The following is a 20,513-nucleotide window of genomic DNA, read 5'->3' as shown; positions in this document are numbered from 1 at the left end:
CCCCACCAACTGCAGCTACCTGGTACCAGACTTAATTCGCTTGTGCGAGGCCATCGGATTGTTGGCGCTCCTTTAGAAAAGAAAACAGTATAAAAAAGCTAGTGAGAACGATCAAAATTTTGTTACAAAATACAAGAATAATTAAGCACCTTATTTTCCTCGCATATGAACGGAAATATTTTGCGCTTTGCCCCACATAACAGCCCGCACGCAGTTTAGAGCTCAGGAGGCTCAAATGAATTCGTTACGAATGACACCTGCAACACCAGCTCGTAAAGGTAGGTGCGCTGCAAGAACACCTTCGGCGACGAGTAGTCGTCGTTTACGTTTTAACGCGATAGCGTTAAGGAGCTCGTGTCGCAGAAAAGCCGGTGTCGTCGGCGTCGGGTGTCGGCGTCGGTGTCGGCGTCTGCGGTGTTGACCGTGAGCGATAAATAACTGCAGGCACTTCATAAATAAAAAGCAACTTCCAAGATGGGCTGGGTGGGAATCGAACCAGGGTCTCCGGAGTGTGAGACGGAGACGCTACCACTCAGCCATGAGTTTGATGCTTCCAAGCGGTACAAACGCGCCTCTAGTGAATGCGGTGTTGCCTTCGAAACGAGCCGCGGAAAGTTATACTGCGGTGTATATCGGTAATTATGAACATGTAACTTACAGAAGTCGCAATTACACGAGTAGCGAAGTGCGTTTCCGTTGCATTCCTTCTGCGCTTTCCGCACACGCAGAGCCATCTTGCGGCAAACACAGAAGACCCCCTCCGCTCCATGTACGGCGCTGCCCCGACAGATGGCGCGCCACGCGCGCATTGGAGCCATTTGGAGCTGTGCGAGGCGGGTCGCGGCGCGGATGCTCTCACCCCTGACAACGCTTCGCCTTGCACCCTCTGCAGAATCAAGCGCCCTTCCTTTCTTTAGATCGCCATCTGTATATCTCTCTGCCCGTGCCGATCACGACGTTTGGCTGGCGTGCATCATTTCCCCCTCCGAGATACCGAGTTCTTTGGTTCGTTCCGCTTGCTCAGGCGCACGTTTCGTTGCTGCGCCGAACGCCCGACCATATGGCTCGACGCTCACCGCGTCCGATGCGCGGCGCCTCGTAAGTGATGGCTGCCCTGTAGCCCATTGTCTTACACCCCTTGGCGGGTCGACGGGAACGCTGTCGCGTTCCACTCTTGAAGGCGAAGCTTAAGCGTCCTCCAATTTTTTGTGGACGCATGCTACGTGACGAGCAGACTTCGGTTTATTTTCACTAGCAATAACGCTCACAAGCAAGGCCTACAACTTGTCGTTCACGCTTAATTGTCATTCCGTGCACCAGCTGCAAGTATCGCTAACCGCAAACTCAACTGTTCCGCTTAACCGTCGGGAGCTCTGCCTGAATGAAAACACGAAAAGGCTTGCCTTTTTTTATAGCCAAGGCGAAGCACCGGCGCGGGATTCTGCTCTGTAGGCTTGTTGCCCAGAAAGTGCTCGGAGCAAACCTGCGTGTTACACGTATTACGTTGGTAGGGCGCAAAGTTGAACGTGGCACCAAAATATACACAGATCGAATACTCACTCGTGCATTTTCACTGGGTTGGTAGTTCTTCCTATTCACTGCAGCTATCCACCGGTGGCGCAGCTTGGCATTCTTCGTTGCGGATGGAAATCGGCGCAGGCTGAAAACACCGCACCGGCACGATTCCCTACGTGTGTTGTGCTCTTCGCGAACAGCGCTAAGCGACCTGCTCCTTTTCCGCTGGTTGTTTTGGCATCCAAACACGACGCAATGATGCCCAGATGACTTCTTCTACTTTGGATCCGTGTGAACGGGCACATTTCCGCACTTTGGATCCCTAGAGCTGGCGCTTGCCATGCCTTCTGGTCGCCGGCGAACACACTTCGGCAGCCCAGTACAAAACGGCGCCGGTCGACCGGGCAACCCGGGTGCGAGAGTATGCGTTCGGTTCGTCTGGGTGCGAGACTAGCGTGTTCTGTCTATAAACGGCCCTTAACTCCATGTTGAGCGCGCTGCATCAACCGTCCCTCCAACGCATATATACGCAGGGGGCGACTTCATCGCGCATGCGTAGTGCCGCGCCGCAATCGTGAATGCAGCAGCGGGCGCACACGGCGCCGGCGCGTCTGCGGAGACTACGACGTCACACCTCTGTGCGTCGCGCGCTGGCTGCGGCGGCGGCGATGGCGACGCAGATGCGCTTCTCGTGACGTCACGCGGCTCTCGCGCATGCGCAGTATGGCAGGCGCAGAAGCACGCGAAGCTCAGCTCCAAACCGCGTAGTGTAGCTTTACGCTACAAAAATGGAGGACACTTAAAGGCATAGAATTTCACACTCGAATACCTAGAGTGAAATCTGCGGCCAGTTTTGTATGGGGCGTTGCGCTGTCATGAGAATGAGAGCATAGAAGTGTGTCAGGCTTGCGTTGACTGGTTTTTTAAAAGGCTTCGTCTAAAACATGGATATGGCTACACAGATTACGCGTTCTTAAAGTAAAAGCTTCATAAAAGGTTTTCACTCCCGCACGTTAAATCTTCCAGCAAAGTTTACTCACCTACAATGCATAACCAAGCGAAGAAAAGCAAGAACAGATGACAAACCGTTCGAAAGCGAGCGCGAATCTTGTCTTCGGTACTCCAACATTAGAGGCCCGCTGATACCTTTTACGTACATGCAATAACAAGTTCTTATAATAAAAAAACTTGTTTTTGATTAATAATAAAGCTAACACAGGATTGTACGTGCTGTTTTAGTAGAAAATGAACCACTGTGACAGAGGGTACGCTGCATACCAGGAGCGTCATGGAGGTGTCCTGGTTCACCGTGAACGATGGCAACCCGAAGTTCCAATATACCGCTATTCCCTTGCATACCACGGCGCAGCAGTGGCAGATTGCTATCTAGGTAATATAGTGATGAACTGTGTGCCTAAAGGGATACAGAACAGAAACATTGGAGGAAGCTGAAGAGGAAGGAAGAGGAAGCAAAAGAGGAATTACAGGGCGGTGATGGTTACACGCCAGCGCTTTCTTCTCCGGTTGCTTACCTCACGAAGGCCACACACTCTTCCTCCGACCACTCTCTCTAGTGGCCTCGAGCTCCACCACTGGAAAAGCTGGCGCCACCGTCGGCGTGACGTGCTACGAGGGATCACGTGGACATAGCGACCGCGTCGGCTGCTTCGAGAGCGCCGAAGCGAGCTGAAAACGAGTTTAAATTCCCTCGTACGCTGCGGTCCTCATTTAGTAGCGAAATTTTCCCGCTTCGAGTGTCTCCTTTACAACGCTTCAAAGTACTACATTAGGAAGTGGCTGACTTTGAAGGCGCAACATGGTAGGCTCCTGCTCGGTGCCACAGGGCCGGACGCACATAACGGAGGCCGGTGTCAGCCTTATTCACACATAGCCGCAGGACAAGAAGCTGCGTGAAGCTTGGCTCGCGAAATATAAAACCGGCAAACAGTCATCGGCTACAACTCGGGTATGCAGCAAGCACAGACGCGAGGAAGATTTCTGCTACGGCGCCCGGTCTGCGATGTTCTGAAAACGCGCACTCAGACGCTCGCCCGAGTCCGCTACCCGACTAATGTCATGACGGTTTGGTCTATGAATTTGTCGATGCTATAGATACTGGCAAGTTCACTGGAGCGGAAAGGCAGCGGTAAGAAGCACATTTAAAAAAAAGCATGGCATATGGTCATGTTTGTGCTATGAATTAATGCACTGGATTACAAAAGAGAAGCAGCGGGAAATTGCACGCTGAGAGCACCGATAAACATACAGTGCGACGCAACTCGAGAAATAATATTGAAAGGTCAAAGAACTTAAAAGAAAAAAAAAAAGATTGAATCGTCGCGACGGCAGATCACAGTCCCCGTAGGCGTTGAAGTCTCTACAATTAAATTATTTTTGGACAGCTCTGATAGCGCCCACGCAACAATGGCTGCTTGCATACTGTCAAATGCTCATATTCTGCGGCCTAAAGCTCATGCCACGGTGCGAAAACGCGCACGCGGCGAAAGCGAATCAGTGCGCCGACAAGCATGCAGACGCGCAGTCGGTCGCTGCGAATCTGCGCGATCGCTGCATTAAGGCTTCGTTCTATTACGATCCATTTAGTTATAGAAACACTATAAGAACATATTTCACATAGTTTGCTCTCAGCGTTTACCTACCTTTCACGCAAGAAGCCGGTTCGGGAGACTCCATCGCGGCGACCGCGCACAGTGGCGTTCACTGTACGTATTCGGTAATGAGATAGAGTCTGTAAACGATTGTGCGCTTTCAGTTTGCTCAAGATTATTATTTAGACAGTAAACAACTTCTCTCGTTTTGAAAGTACTTATAGAAATGTCCGGGAGAGCTCGTGCGTGGTGCTTTCAGTGAGCGCTGACAGCAAAACCCATGAGGAGCGCGCCGCGTGATCCCTCATACTACGCCAGCGAGGCGCTTCCGATAGATGGCGACTCCGTAACTCCTCGCCGCCAATAGTCACAAAAATACAAAGCACTGTAGCCCCTATACGAGTCAGTCAAAGCGAAGCTATGGTGAGCCGGCAAGACATAACGGCGCATCTCGACAAGGGACGCGCCGCTGACTTCGGAGACGAATGCGTCCCGCAGCGATCAGCCGAAGTGCCGGCGCGAACGAGACAGCACCACAAACTGCCATAGGATCCAAGTCTTCACACGTGACAAAGGCGTCGCGCCAAACCACGTGAGCCTCAGAGATCTAGGTCGCGTTAGGCGAGAAACGCACGCTGTCACTCAATTGCTCGCGAGCTTGGACCCTTTGCATCGGCGCATTTGAATCGGCGGGAAAATTCCAGTCGTAGGCCCCCAGTAAAAAGGCGCGAAAAAATTGCTTCTTTTAGAAAAATTGATTAACAGAAGGCTCAGAAGAACGTTCACGCGAGGTCTCTTGGACCCTACGTCACGCAAGAGGAAACAAGGGATACAGAGAGGCGTTTCAGGCCGCCTGAGGGGGACGCAATCTTACTGCCAGTGCTTGGAGAAAAGATACCTCTCTTCTCCCAGTTGCGATCTTATATCTAAACCTATCTGCTACCCTAGACCTCAAGTAGTACATTTGGAGAGAAAGCATCCACAACAGGAAAGGCGTCAAGGACACGATCACGACTCACTGACCTTCCCTACCACAAAGGATTCTCAACGCCTCCGATTTTCAAATGAATTGTAGCGCACTGCTACGTGCCACAGTGGTCCGAATACAAAAGACGACGACGACGTGCCCGGCGCGCTGACGGTGAGTGAGCAGTGGAATAGGCGGCATCAGGCTCCTGATTGATAGAGCGGGCTCTGTTAAATAAAATTTGTAGACGCCAGGCACTAGTGTCTGTCCGGTTTTTCTTCGCCCGCAAATTGGTGACTCCAGCGTAGGCGTCGTCGCTCCCAGCTCCCGGTACCTCAGCCGCTTCGCTGGGCCTTCCACCGCAAGGATTTCGAGCCCCGCTGTCTTCGCAGTCCGCCTTCTGTCCAGTCAGTGATGGCATCGGATTCTCCCGATCACGTACTGCCGTCAGCGCTCCTACCCTGCGATCCCGAGGTCTCCGCTTTCAAGCTTCAGGAGTTGTGGCCATCGGACTTGGAACTTTGGTTCATTACCATCGAATCCTTGTTCCGTCGCTATACCACCTCCGTTCGCAGTTGACCATGATCGGCCCCGTAGTTGGGGCGCTTACTACTGCTGCTACTGCTGCGGTTGTTAGCTGTGGGCTGTATGCTCCCCACCCGTCTACAGCCCCCCCCCCCCTCCCCCCTGTGAGCACCTTAAGGCGATGCTCATCCAGAGCCCCACTGAAACGGCGCGGCATCGATTGCAGCACCGCATTACATCAGAAGAGCTCGGCGACCGCTTTTGCTGCAGCGTCTTCATCCTCGACGCTGGAATCTCTGGCTCATCTGGCCGACAAGATTATGGATGGTGGTTTTCCCTCCGCGGTCACTGTTCATCGTCTTCCTGATCCTCCGTCCCACTGCGCAGCCACTGGCGCCAGCTATGCGCGTCTCCAAGAAGCTAACGAGGAGCTTACACGGCGGGTAGAGCTACTGGCTGCTGCCATCCGAACACGCCGGCCGTGTTCTTTGTCACGCTTAGGCTGGGCCGCTCTGGACACCACTCTCCTACTCCCCTCACGCTTTGGTGTGGTACCACCATCGCTTTATGGCTCTCGCGCAAACCAATGGCGCCAGCCCCACTCCTACGCAGGGAACGGTTAGGCCGAAAACTGGCAGCGACCGTTGCTTCCGGCCCCATATCTGGTAGCCTTTTCCACGTCACCGACAGTGTCACCAAACTCCCCTATCCCGTCTACACTGGCGCCGAGATTCGCGTCCTTCAACCTACGTTGGCTGAGCGCCGCCATCCTTCCAACTCACCTGAAACCGGGTTGGCAACGAAACCGTGGCAATGAAGCCGCGTTGTGAGGCCATCACAGCCCGACAAGATATAATATGCATAAGCCAGTGAAAGTAGACGCCTTGTTTTCGATAGTGGTACTCAGCACATCATCAATGGCAGTGCGTTGTGCGTGTTTTATTTGGGCTGTCAAAATGTGCCTCTCAACTCGGCACTGCGTCTTCGTCACAGAAAAATAATGTTGGGCGTGGCCAACACTGGTGGGCATGCGCACTAGAGCGAAGTGCCTCGCGTGGGGCGTGACATATGTTTTTGACTGATAGATGAGCCCGTGCCAAACATCGTACATGTGAAACCCGTCCGAGTTGAACTCGGGCACATCACAGCGGCAGGAGCAGCCTGTGTCATCGCATCCAGTGGCAGCAAGCGTCCATGTGACTATCTGGATCCGTTCACCTACAGGACCGACGTAGAGTTTCGGTGTCATTTCCAACACTCCAAAAAGTCAGTGCACTGAGTGTGTTACGAGGCGGAGGCAGCATGGTGGGCAAATCACACTTTGCGTGCGCAGATTGGTGTGACTGGGCTGCGGAGGAAGACTTCGTGCGATCGTTCCGGCTCGTTCCTGTTTCAGGCGCTGAGCGTCCACCGCGCCTCAGCGGCCGGCCAGGTCCGGCGGCGTCATCGAAGCACTGCGCACCTGCAGGGACTTTGGTTTCAACCCGGACCAACGAACCTGCGAAGTGGAAGTGGTCACATCATATAGGAAGACACAAAATGGGCGCCGGGCTGCCTTCCAATGCAACAGGTGCCGAAAGCAGTTGTCGCAGTTACGCGGTACCGCTGCACAGCACGGGAAGGGATGCGAAAGAAGTTATTTCGATAACCGGGCTGCCTACAGCCATCCGAACGTCCACCTTTCTAGGTGGGAAGTGATTTGGCTCAGGTACCGCGCCTGGGAAAGCGTCGACGGACGAGACGCTGCGACGCTAGGCACCATATTGCAGCAAATGCTCCGTCGGGTACCACCATTCACAGTGACGAATGGGCCGCGTTCAACTGTGCCCTAAATTTTTTTGATGCTAATGGGGTGAGCCTTAATCTGCTCTGGGAGACAGTCAACCATAGCGTGAACCTTGTCGACACGATCACGCGCACTCACACGCAAAAAATTGAAAATTATTGTCAAAAAGTGAGGCGCCACATCCTCAGTGGCGGGTACAGGGTACACTGTACCACTACTGGATTCCCACATGACATGCCTGTGGTGGCAGTCAATTAACGGCTACGTGCACTGAAAAGAACCTTTCTTGCGTTTGTTAGACGCCATGGCTCGCTCAGGGCTACCAAATGTTCAAGTGAATCTCAAAACAAACGGGAGACGAAGAGGAAGTGATTCTCGTAGAGACCACTATTCCTTCGCGCTGTGGTATTTTCGCCTTTTTCCCGTGTTTTATTGGGAGATGCCGCTCCCATTGCCACGGCAATGGAAGTGGAGTCGGCATACTGCCGACGCGTCGCGACTGCTTCGGCAGGCACCGGCCCGAGGAAGAGAAATTGCTCTGCGAGTCAAGCTGACAGCGAGGACACTGTGTTGTACTCCTGCACAAGCGATGACGCCCCAGATGACGAAGGCTTCGAAAGAGTGGTACGCCTGAAGGCCAAGAGAAAAAACATCAGCGCACGGTCTTCGTCAAGTAAGTCTACTGTTGTTCCACAGCGAAGGCCATCGGCGCACTCAATGGTTTTTGTGCCGGACACACATGCCGACAACCTCAACTGCCTTAATCGACAAGCGATTTCCGTTTCTCTGGAGGCTCTTGTCCCAGGAGAAATCAAAGATATCAGAATTTATGCTCGAAAGAACGTCCTGGCTAATGACGTCCACACCTGAAACGCAATCAATGCTTTGATGGCAGTAATGCTGCTTGGCAACATCAATGTCTACTAGCTCATTCCACAAGACAACGAAACCACGGCTGGCGTTGTTTATGACATTGACACATCCATTAACGACAGCGACCTGCCAATTTTAATCAAGCCTGCGACAGATGGTGTTGCCTTACTACAAGCTCGGCGCCTTGGCAAGTCGACCTGTGTAAGGCTCGTGTTTAAAGGTGACTGCTTACCATCACATGTAAAGGTCGGCCGCTTTCATCATGTGGTACGACCTTTCGTACCCAAACCACGTCAGTGCAGAAGATGTCAAAGAATTGGACATGTGAGTGCTGTCTGCCGAAATACTACGATATGCCCATGATGTTCCGAACAACACTACACTGACACTTGCCGTGCAACAGAGCTCAAGTGCTCAAATTGTCAAGGATCGCACGCTGTATCCTGAAAAAACTGTACACGCCTAAAGAAAGAGCAGAAAATCTTGAGAAAAATGGCCAGAGACGGACCATCACACAGAGATGCCTCTGAAGCAATAAGGCGACATCGCTCCCGGAAACGAAAGTCTATGAAATCCTCGTCGGGTTCAAGGGAAATGTCTCGTCTGGCAACGCCACCTCCTATTCCATCTGTCTCCAGTAAGAGCACGAATGTCAACGAAGGAAGATGCCATGCTTCATCAAGTGAAGCGTGGCCGACACTGCCGAGGACATGCCACGCACCAGAGCCACAGAAAATGACTCGCCATTTAAAGTCAAATGTCACTACAGTTGACCAAATGCAAGACAAGGACACACGAGTGATTTCCATGCTCAAATCGCTGACGAATGTCATGCGTCTACTACTGACGAATATGGACACCCCGGCTGCTCGTAGCGCACTGCAAGTGCTGGACGCACTGACTCCAGTACTTGAAAGCATCGCATAGCACCATGGCCTGCCCCTCGCTGCCCTTCCACAAAGAAGTCAAGAAAGCATCTTTACTGCAGTGGAATGCCCGTGGTCTCAAATCAAGAATTTCAGATTTTAGACATTTTTTCTTCGAAAACCGTTTTCCCATCCTCGTAATTTGCAAACCGAACGTGCAGAATGTTATACGCATTTCTGGCTATGAGGCATTCATGTCCTCTACCTGTGGTGACGTAAGTAAGGTAATTGTATATATTAGATGTGATCTGACTTACGTGTTGCACCCAGTTCCACCTCATGACGACAACCAGTACGTTTGTTTAATCGTGAAAACGAAAAAGCTTACGTTCACACTCGTCGCTATCTACATTGCTCCTTCAAGTGGCTTCGACTCTAAACGACTGCACGACGTGCTATCAGCGACACCCGGCCCTACGATTCTCGCAGGAGATTTTAATGCTCACCATCCGCTTTGGGGGAGCTTGAAGATGGACTCCAAGGCAAGGCGAATAGCATCCTTTGCCACACAGCACGACCTTTACTGCCTCAACGATGGTAGTCCGACATATTTACGCGGGCCTACGTACAGCAGCTGCCTCGACTTGACCCTGGTTTCTCGGCGTCTTGAAAGAAACGTTAAATGGTTTACAGACATCGAATCACATGGAAACGACCATATTCCGTCGTACCTGAAGATCAAGGGACTATCGAAATGCTCCTCCATGACCTTCCGGCGAATTGACTGGTCGACGTTTCGATCGCACATGGAGAGAGCATGTCAGCAAGGGAACCATTCAAGTCTGGAACACGAAATTCAAAAAGCCATGCAAGCGGCTACGCGTAGTTTCCAGCATTTCCCGAAATATGAAGAATTTGAAGCAGAACTGCAGCGACTACGAGCAATTCGCCTACAGGCTGAAAGAAGATACAGGAGAACTAAATCCATCCATGATTTCCGAGAGGCAAGGCGGATGCAAAAGAAGATTCAAAGTCGCATCGATGCACTACAATTTCAAAGATGGAAACGTTTCTGTGAGTCGTTGGATCCACGTCAGCGATTATCTCAGATTTAGAGAACCGTGCGTGGGCTTCGCGTATCATCACAACAGCGTGTTCCTTTCAAATCCCTCACTTTGCACCAAAGTCGCAGCGAAATTGACATTGCTGAAGAATTTTGCTCAAGACTTTCCAGCTTGCAGTTCCAACGCGCAATTACACCATGTGCTACTCCTGTTCCACGGGATTCCCGCATGGATGCAATTTTCTCGCTGGAGGAGCTTGAAGTGGTACTGGCGACTTGCAGGCGCTCTTCGTCACCTGGCCCGGATGGGGTTACCTATGCGGCGCTCGCCAATCTTTGGCAGAAAGCACGACTCATGCTACTAAACCATTACAACGAGTCTTGGCGCAACGGTATGGTTCCACGTGAATGGAAATGCAGCCGCTTGGTTCCACTTCTCAAACCTGGTAAATCACTGTAAAACTTGTCATCGTACCGCCCCATCGCTCTGGCCAGCTGCATAGGGAAAATAATGGAACGAATGATTTTGACGCGCCTGGAATGGTACCTGGAAAATTACAACATGTACCCAGATGCTATGTCAGGCTTCCGGCGTGGGCGCTCATGCATAGACAATGTCATCGATTTGGTTATGTTTGTTCAGCATCAAAAACGCCGGAAACGACTCACTGCTGCATTATTCCTAGACATAAAAGGCGCTTATGATAATGTAGCACATTATGCCATTATAAATGTTCTGATTGAAGCCGGAATCGGTGGCCGCACTTTTCAATGGCTGTGCAGTTATTTGACCGACAGGCATTTCTTCGTGATGACCGAGGATGGCGCCACGACTCAACACCAAACGTGCTGTGGAGTACCCCAAGGCGGAGTGTTGAGCCCGACGCTATTCATCCTAGTGCTCGTTGGCCTAGTCCGATGCTTGCCCAACACAGTTCAGGTATCAATATATGCCGACGATATGTGCATTTGGACGTCTGCCGCAACACGACTGCAGGTACGAGCACGGCTACAAAAGGCAGCTACGCTAACATCTCTCTACTTGCGAAAACAGAACTTAGAGCTGTCTTCAGAGACATGCTGCCTTGTTACATTCATTCGGAAGGAAATGAAGCGTCACAGTGTAAAGGTCAATGGGCAAGCAGTAGCAAATGCACGGAAACACCGCTTTTTAGGAGTAATTATTGACCGCGACCTATCGTGGAGCCCGCATGTTTCATACCTGAAGAAGAGAATATAGACAATAATACATCTACTCCAATTTCTTGGCGAGAAGTCATGGGGCACTTCGGCGCGGTCAATGCTTCAGCTTTATAACGCCTTGTTCCTCGGTTTCGCAAGATACAGCCTCCCCGTGCTTGGGAACACCTGCAAAACAAACCTGCGTGCTCTACAGGGATTACAAGCTCAAGCCCTAAGGACGTGTCTCGGTCTTCCGAGGTGTGCGTCTACAGCGGCAACGATTGTCATAGCTCGAGATCATCCAATGTCAACGTACTTGGCAACCAACGCTCTCAGGGCGCATATTCGGCACGTTGCCCGAATACCTTCCCACCATCTTGCCGCTCTACCCGCAAAAAGGCCACACACAAGTTTCAGTCGTATAATTGATGCCAATCGTACCTCATTGCCATCGAACTACATGCCTGCAGCAAGACCATCCTCACCTTTATGGTGCCTCCACAGACCTGACATACGCCTCACCATCCCAGGAATCATGAAGAAAGCCAACATGCCGTCGTTTGCCCTGAAGCAGGCCCCATTAGAACTTTTACTTGAGTTGCACAGTGGCCGCGTACACGTTTGCATCGATGGTTCAGTCACATCTGCAAGCGCAGCTGCCGCTGTGGTGATACCAAGACGATCCGTCAAAATACAGCTAAAGACGTCACATGTATCACCAACGACAGCTGCTGAACTGGTAGTCCTGCGTGCGGCTCTTCATTTCATTAAGGAGGAACTATCCCACGCATGGTCAGTCTTCTGTGATTCCAAGGCAGCCCTACAGAGTGTATTCTCAGCACTGCGCCATGGATCACATGAGCAGCTCGTCGCAGAGATCAGAGAAGTCCACCATCGACTAGTTGACGAAGGACACGATATAATATGTCAGTGGTTGCCTAGTCACTGTCGCATACATGGCAATGATCGAGCAGACGCAGTTGCCCGATCTGCCCATGATGGCGTCAACTGCGTTGCCATTCCCCTTTCGAGAGCAGACGCAGCAAAAAAACTTTCTGCACTTGCGCGTGACCTGACATTTGCCCAATGAAATTCATCCGATTTCACAAGTGCACGCCTCCATACCCTGGACCCTAATTTACAGCTCCATATTCCGCCCGAGCTTCCACGACGTGACTGCACCCTTCTTGTCCGTCTATGGCTTGGAGTAGCATTTTCAAATGCCTACTCTTTCCTTATCGGAATAGCCAACAGCCCACTGTGTGACTTCTGCGGGTGCAACGAAACGACCGAGCATCCTCTTTGTCAGTGCTTTCGTTTTAACCCACAAAGAGCAGTCCTCTCAGCCACCTTAGACAAACTGGACAAGCGCCCAATGACAGAAAACAAGATCCTTGGAACCTGGCCTCCGCGCCTGTCTTGTGTGTTTCTTCTTTGTCCCTTGTTTTTGTGCGGTTACATGATGCATTCCAATAACGAGCACCAACTAGCCCGCTCATCCCTGTTGAATATCCTACGCGAACATCAGCACGATCCGCTATGAAAGCGCTACTGTGATACTTCAAAGACACGGGACTTTATGACAAATTGTGACTGTACACTGTGTGACGTAGGACTGTACGGTGACACTGCGTAAGACTAGTAACGCGTTTGCGGGCTGCGTGACAGTGCCCACAGAAATAGTTCGTGTGTACATGCGTGTGTATGCTTAGGTTTTTTCCTTTCTTTTATCCTTCTTTCTTTCTCACCTATTGCTTACCTTATCCCCTCCCCAAGTACGGGGTAGCCAACCGGAGATAATCTCCGGTTAACCTCCCTGTCTTTCGTTTGCTTTGAGAGAGAGAGAGAAAGGCAAACGAAAATGAAGCGCAGTTTTCTGACACTTTGCTTGCAGGAGCATTTTCCGGCATTCCTCCTTGCTTCCACAGTACAAGCGCGCCAAAGCAGCGCTGCGCAGTAAATGTAGAGCCTATAGACGTCAGTGGCTCATACCCACTCTAGGGAATGGGCCAAGAGCCGGGTAGTTGCATACAGTAAAACGAAACAAGAATTATAAAATAAATGTAAAGAAAATTGGTGAATAGATATTTGCGAAGTAATTGATCACTTCTGCGCTAGCCGACGCTGGCTTCATCTCGCAGACTTGCTTTAGATCGAGCAACGAGCGATATGTTGAAAGGTCAGTGTAAAAACCAGGCGCATTTCCTAGCGCATTTCCTAGCACATCAATATGTGCTACGAAATGCGAGGGCAAGAACGCAGCGAGCCGCGCCCATCGAATCCAGAGGAAGGAGGAGGAGAAGCGCTTGCTGGTTACATAACGCAAAATAAAAGGAATTTCAAAGTAATGTATTACATATTCAGTGTTCATCTTTTAAACTTTAAGATGTTCATAAAGCACAATAAAATGATCAACGATATTATACTAAATAAATTTATTTTATAACTTGTATGTAATGCACTTAATGGAATGACAAATAAGTGAAAGTCCATAGTCACATTCGTGACAGTCGTGATCATACCCTGCACCACCGGTATGATCACGTGAGCCCCAGTTTGCCGACCATAGATAAGGCAACGCCCAAGGCATGACAGCCACCCTGAGTAACTCAACATGAACAAATAAAACTGGAGGCGTGCCGAGGGAGAAATTTTGTCTTGGTAACATTAGTGCCTTCATCTTGGGGTGACGCGAGAGCTCGTGAAGATACTGACTTTTATCAAACGCGCTACATCCTGCATAGCACCGTAGCCCTGGCGCAATGAATTACCTTGGCTTGGACAGGTCTGACACGCGGCTTATGGTAGTGCCCTGTCGGCAAACGCTTTCTTGCCGCTTACGTAGCTGCACGCTGAGCTAAAGGCCGTCGAGGGAAGCGCGAAATGACGTCATGGAAGTGAGAGAGAGCGAGAAGTGGTAAGAGAGAATGCGTAAAGGTTAACATGGACGTACCTTCTTCCACACTCCGTACTCGGGAAGGGGAAACGCGAAGAGACAAGAAATGCGAAGATTTTTATTTGCTGCGAGCATACATGCAACACATTAAAGGCGGTCGCACAGGCCTGGTCAATCGCAACAAGTAGAGCGTTAGAGCTACGGTATGTACCATCTAGTTAGCGTGCAGAGAGGGGAAGGACGCATTTTCCTAATTATGTCGGTTCACACATGTGGGTGTATCGCAGTGACAAAACGGAATTTTTCGTCTATCCACAAGGCCAACTGTGGATGCCCTTTTTAGAACCGCGTAAATTACATCAGCCTCCTTATACGGTACCCTGCCCCGATTCTACCATTGCAACGTTCCCGTTAAAACCACTGCTGAAGGGTAATTAGACAATTTCATTTGACTAACTTTGTATAAAGACCTTCGTGCTGAAAGCACGAAAAGTGAGGAAAGCATCATCGACTCAGGTAAATCATATTCGTTAAAGTTCGTTTCTGTGCGCAAGCTCCTAGCTCCACTCAAACGGAGCCTCGACGAGGCCAAAGCAAAACGCGCCAAGCGTCTCAACGCGTTCGCTTGCCCGTGAGGAATTCACAACTCGAGCGACGGCTCAGCGGCGTTCGCCATTGGACGCCATTGTTTACGCAATCACAACTCATAAGGAGTGCTTAACTGTCGTCGAATTTTTATATTTCTACATAGAAACACACCTTATAAACAAATCACGCTTCGGGTAGTTCATTTGGAATTTGGCTGCATTAGCACAGACAACCAATGCTCTCACCCTTAGGACATGGAAGCGTGAGTATAGATGCGAAATAAAATTCCCTTACGAACTTCAGTCGTGCAGGCCAGCGGACGCCTGGCTTGTGAGGCGCGTCGCATATAAGCCATTTTACTATAAAAAAAGGTAGCCCGTGCATTTCATAGATTAACATGAATATAGTAGTTACAGCTCACATCGTACTGGGGCGCCGTGGCGCCTTCCTATAAGCCAAATGAAAACGTCCGTAGGGTGAAGTACACCTTCCAGATGCGCTTCAATTTAACGTGCGCGGGTGCGTCCACCTTTCACGTGTGAAGGTAAGTCAGAAATGTTTAGAGTATTGTTTGGATAAAATATAATGAGGGAAGAAATTGATACGACCGGATCCGTTACAGGCATAGGTAGCGGTATACAAGGTAGACGGGGAAGGGTTGAGGAAGAAGAATATATGAATATTTGGGGGGAAAAAATTTTAGAATGAGGACATGCGAAAGATACCTCATTGACTCGAGCAGGCTAGATCATTATATGTTGCCCCCCCCCCCCCGTTAAAAAGGGGGAGAGGTGGTATCATTAAGTTATCATCATCATCATCACAACGTGACGCACTTCTAGCAGTCGTAGAAAAAAATTACAAGAAGCTACGCCCGGGAGCCCATTGCAAACACTAGGTGGAGTGCCTAGTGCGGGACCCTAGTGGTGGTAGCCGCCGTCTGGGCGCTCTCATCTAGGGCCTTTTGTGCCCGTAGGTCTGAGCAGCCAAGCGGGGCAGCCCCCGAGTCCTCCCGGGAAGGTATTTGGGTGAGAGGGGGAAAGTATGGACAGCTGGGCCAGTTGGTTGTGATTGCCATTATGAAACATCATAATGAAACAGAAGGTTGCCGATAGGTGCGGGGTGTGTGTTGCGTTTTCAGCAGCGGAATAGCTGAGATAAATGTATCGCCTAGTAAACAAATCAAAGACGAAGCCAGCCCGCAAAATAAAACACAATAAAGCCCTTATGGAATGTGACGTTGGTGTCGTGTATAGTATTCCCATCGGCTCTGGGAAATGATAGTATACTGGCCAAACCAGGCGCTGTTTGAGTGAACGCCTGCTAGTGCATCGCAGGAAAGCTAATTCACCAAGTGGCGCTGGTCATTTAGCCGACCACATTCGCCGTCGCTCGCACAACTCAGCATGCGAGGCGTTTTACGAACGAACACGTGTGTTGCGCAAATTCAGCAATCAGAGAAACCGGGAAATTTTTTGAAGCGTTTTGTATCTCTAGTAAAAACGATTACTGCGTCGGCGCTCCTTCTGTTGTGCTCGTGAAAAATAGAACTTGATTATCTCAGGGCTAACGTGTATGTAGATTCCGGTAGGTAAGGCGGGAGATGAGCGAGATTGTACTTGAGTGACGAGTAAAAAGGTTTTGTCACCTTTTTCAATCGTTTCACTTTTGTTTTCATTCCTTTCACTTTTTCTTTTGGTTTCGACGCCTCTGATGATTGTCGCCTGTACCAAGGAAAATTATTTGGTTGGTGCGGTGCACTAACAGTGCCCCCTCTCTACCCCCTTCCCCTCCCCCTGTGTTCACGAAACCCTGTTCTCTGTGAATAAAATTTAGTTGAAGCTGGCGTTTGTACTGTCCTTCTCTTCTCTTCCGTGTTCAATTGTGCGCTGGAACGATGTGTAATGGAGGGGGAAAGGAGGCTTGGATGGGCAAGGCCCACACCATGTGGTAGAAGTCCGAGGAGTTCTCCACACAATGCGGGCAAGCTACGTTAAAAGCCGGATAGAAATGCTTGACAGCTGCCGAGCACAGCATAGTACTGGTAAAGAGGTAGCGCAAGAGGAACTCCTCCTCCTTTTTCGGGGCTTCAACACTGGCAGGGGTAGAATTCGTGGTCGAATTAATAATAGGCTGTAATTTCTGGTAACAAGTAGGTTGGGTTGGGGATCGTGTCCTGCTGATCAACGGGGTCAGAGAAGAAAGGAGCACGGTGGAAAAGCGTCGGGGTGGCAGCGTCGACTGCCTCCTTTCCCTCTAATCCCACGTGGGCCCGAGCCCAAACGATGCATCCGTGGTGGGGTCCCCGGTTTAGCAGCTTGATTGAAGCATGCGATAGGCTAGCAATGGAATGTGACCCAGTGCGTAGTCTGTCACGAAAAATTTCGGGATACGGCATTTTGACTTCAGTCGCGTGAGACCTGCACGTAAAACGAGTTCCGCAATTTTTTTGTCATTAGTACTCAACCTTGGGGATTGCGCTTCGGCAGCCGCTTCGTTGGCGCCAAATTCTCCAATGCAGTTCTGCCTCCATGCTTTGACGCACAACCGCAGCAGTCGCTCGGGGTTGCCATGTGTAATCGGAGAACGTATTTATTTAGGGCTACTGCACTCGGCCGTAACAAAGAGAAAGGAAAAAATAATACGCTTTGCAGAGCACGTGTTTTATCCAAATATATATAATCGAATAAACTAAACTGCGGTGTTTATCACAATTAGAGGATTCTAAACTCATTACCCCATTGTTCGGAGAAAGAAAAGACGGAGAGCGCGGGAAAGACTATAAAGTGAGGTAGGATTTCTTAAAATCGGTCCAATTTTCGGCCAATTGCCGCGAGTCGGTGGACACCAGTGTCATTGAGATAATCATCATCATCATGTACCCTGAACCCTTGTCCAGGGGTTTCTTAGGGGGCTAAAGTAGAGATGAGAGCTTATGACAATATTATCAATAATTTGCGCGTAACATGGTAGCCGACAACGTGGCGACTGCGAGGCGACGATGACGGCAGCAAGAACAAGGCGACATGACCACGAAGCAATGCCGAGCAAGTTGGCGGTCCACAACGAACGCGCCCTGCAACTCGGTTTCGAGAGCGCACGCACCCTTTGCATCGACGGAGGGTGTTTGTTTTTCCGAGCGGGAAAGAAGCCCGAGGAAGAATAGGTGCAACGAAAGCGCCTCGAGTGGCCAGTGGCGCGGCAATTCCGCATGCATCTGAGGGCTTCTTGCACGCTCGCAGAAACACCCTTACGTAGCACATATTGAGCAACTGAAAGCAGTGTTGGGCGTTTTTCATGTCGCTCTACAATTTTCTCACTGACCTTTTCATCTACTTATAACATCTGAGTATTTGAATAATAATTAAAACTAATTGTCTAAAGATTGTCATCTTCAGCTGCGACAGCCTGTTTTATGTCCACTAGAGGACGAAGGCCTCTCCCTGTGATCTCCAGTTACCCTTTACCTGCGCCAACCGATTCCAACTAGCACCCGCGAATTTCCTAGTTTCATCGCTCAACCTACTTTTATGCCGTTCTCGATTGCGTTTCCCTTCTCTCGGTACCCATTCTGTAACGCTAATGGTACAACAGTTACCTAACCGGCGCATTACTGACCTGCCCAGCTCCATATTTTTCTCTTTATGTCAATTAGAATATCGTCTGTACCCGTTTGCTGTCGGATCCAAACCGCCCTCTTTCTGTATCTTAATGTTATGCCTAGCAATATTCGTTCAATCGTTCTTTGCGTGGTCCTTGACTTTTTCTCAAGCTTCTTTGTCAGTCTCCAACTCTCTGACCCTTATGTCAGCTCTGGTAAAATGCAGTGAATGTACACCTTGCTTTTCAATCATAATGGTATACTTCTAGTCAGGAGCTGACAATGTCTGCCGTATGCGATGCAATCTATTTTTATTCTTCTATGAATTTCCTTCTCATGACCCGGGTTCAGTGTGATCAACTGACCTAGGTAAACGCACTCATTCACAGACTGTAGAGACTGACTGGCGATCTTGAACTCTTGTTCCTTTGCCCGGCTATTCCTCATCTTTATCTTCTGCATGTTAACCTACCCACTCCACTCTTACACTCTCTCTGTTAAGGTACTCATTCATTTCTTGTAACTCGTCTGTATTGTTGCTGAATAGAACAATATCATTGGCAAACCAAAGGTTGCTGAGATATTCACCATCGATCCTTACTCCTAAGCCTTCCCAGTTTAATACCTTGAATACTTCTTTCAATGACGCACGCAGTCAATAGCATTGGAGAGATTGTGTCTACCTGTCGGACCCGTTTCTTTATAGGTACCGTCCTGCTTTTCTCTTGTGTAGAATAATGGCGGCTGTAGAAGCGCTATAGATATTTTCCAACGTGTTTACGTAAGCGTTCTGTACTCCTTGATTACGTAATGCCTCTATGACTGCTAGTATCTCTACTGAGTCAAATGCCTTTTCCTAATCTATGAAAACCATATAGAGAGGCTTATTGTACTCTGCGTATTTCTCGATAACGTGATTAATCACATGGATGTGATCCATTGTAGAGTATCCGTCCCTGAAGGCAGCCTGTTCGCTTGGTTGACTAATTCCGGTGTTGCCCATATTCTAGTGGAGATTATTTTGGTATATATTTTATAATAATACTGGGCGTAAGCTAATTGGCCTATAATTTTTGAATTCTTTAACGTCTCCCTTTTCGTGGATAAGTATATTGCTCGCATTCTTCCAGTTTTCTGGGACTTTTGCAGTCGATAGGCCCTTCGTATAGAGAGCCGCCAGTTTTCCAAGCACATCCTCCATCTTTGATTAAATCGACCCTTAATCCATTCTCACCTGCCACCCTTCCTCGTTTCATATCTTGCAACGCCCTTTTGAGCTCATCGCTAGTTATAGGAGTAGTTTCTGTATTCTGTTCATTAATATTTCTAATGGAGTCAGCCTGGCTCCTCTGGGTACTCCATAGGCCACGCGGTATGAAAACCGTAATTTGGGTATCTCCAATCGAAAGAAAACAACATTATATTCGTTCTGTCAAGCTACGTAGCATTCGCATGTCTTTGAGGCTATGGCTAAAATTAGCTGGGACGCCTTGTAAATATTGTAATACCGGGGGTTGCTGCGTCAAGAGACACCGACAATAGAAGAAGAAAAGCACAGGAAGTTACAACGGAGTTGTGACTTACAACTCGGACTCAATTGTAAGTCTTCGAGTGTCCTGTCAGTTCCTTCTTCTGTTGTCCGTGTGTTTTGAAGCAGTAACCCCATTATTATAAGATGAACTTCCACCAACTAGCCCTACTTGCCGGTCATTAGCAAGTATATCATAGGTCATTAGCTATTTTATACACGACTGGCACCCAATTTGTGTACGGGCGTCCCTCGTGCTTCCTTGCATGCGCTAGGAAATGCATTGGACTTTAGGACACTGTTGACGATGCTAGGGGCATAAAGGACAAGTATGCTTCCGTACGTTTGCGCAGTGCGGGAAGGATACCATCAGCGCCACAAAAAAGGTAAGGTTTGAGGCGCTTCGTGCACATAAACACAAGGTCTTATATTCACAGATAGCATACGCACTACAGCAGGCTGACCAGGAAGGTTACGCGAGGTAGAAGCGTCTTTTACACCCGAAAAATTACCG

The sequence above is a fragment of the Dermacentor albipictus genome, chromosome 6 (genome assembly GCF_038994185.2).
Source record: "Dermacentor albipictus isolate Rhodes 1998 colony chromosome 6, USDA_Dalb.pri_finalv2, whole genome shotgun sequence".
NCBI lineage: Eukaryota > Metazoa > Arthropoda > Arachnida > Ixodida > Ixodidae > Dermacentor > Dermacentor albipictus.
The sequence above is the reverse complement of the archived record's forward strand: the minus strand, read 5'-3'. Positions refer to the sequence as shown.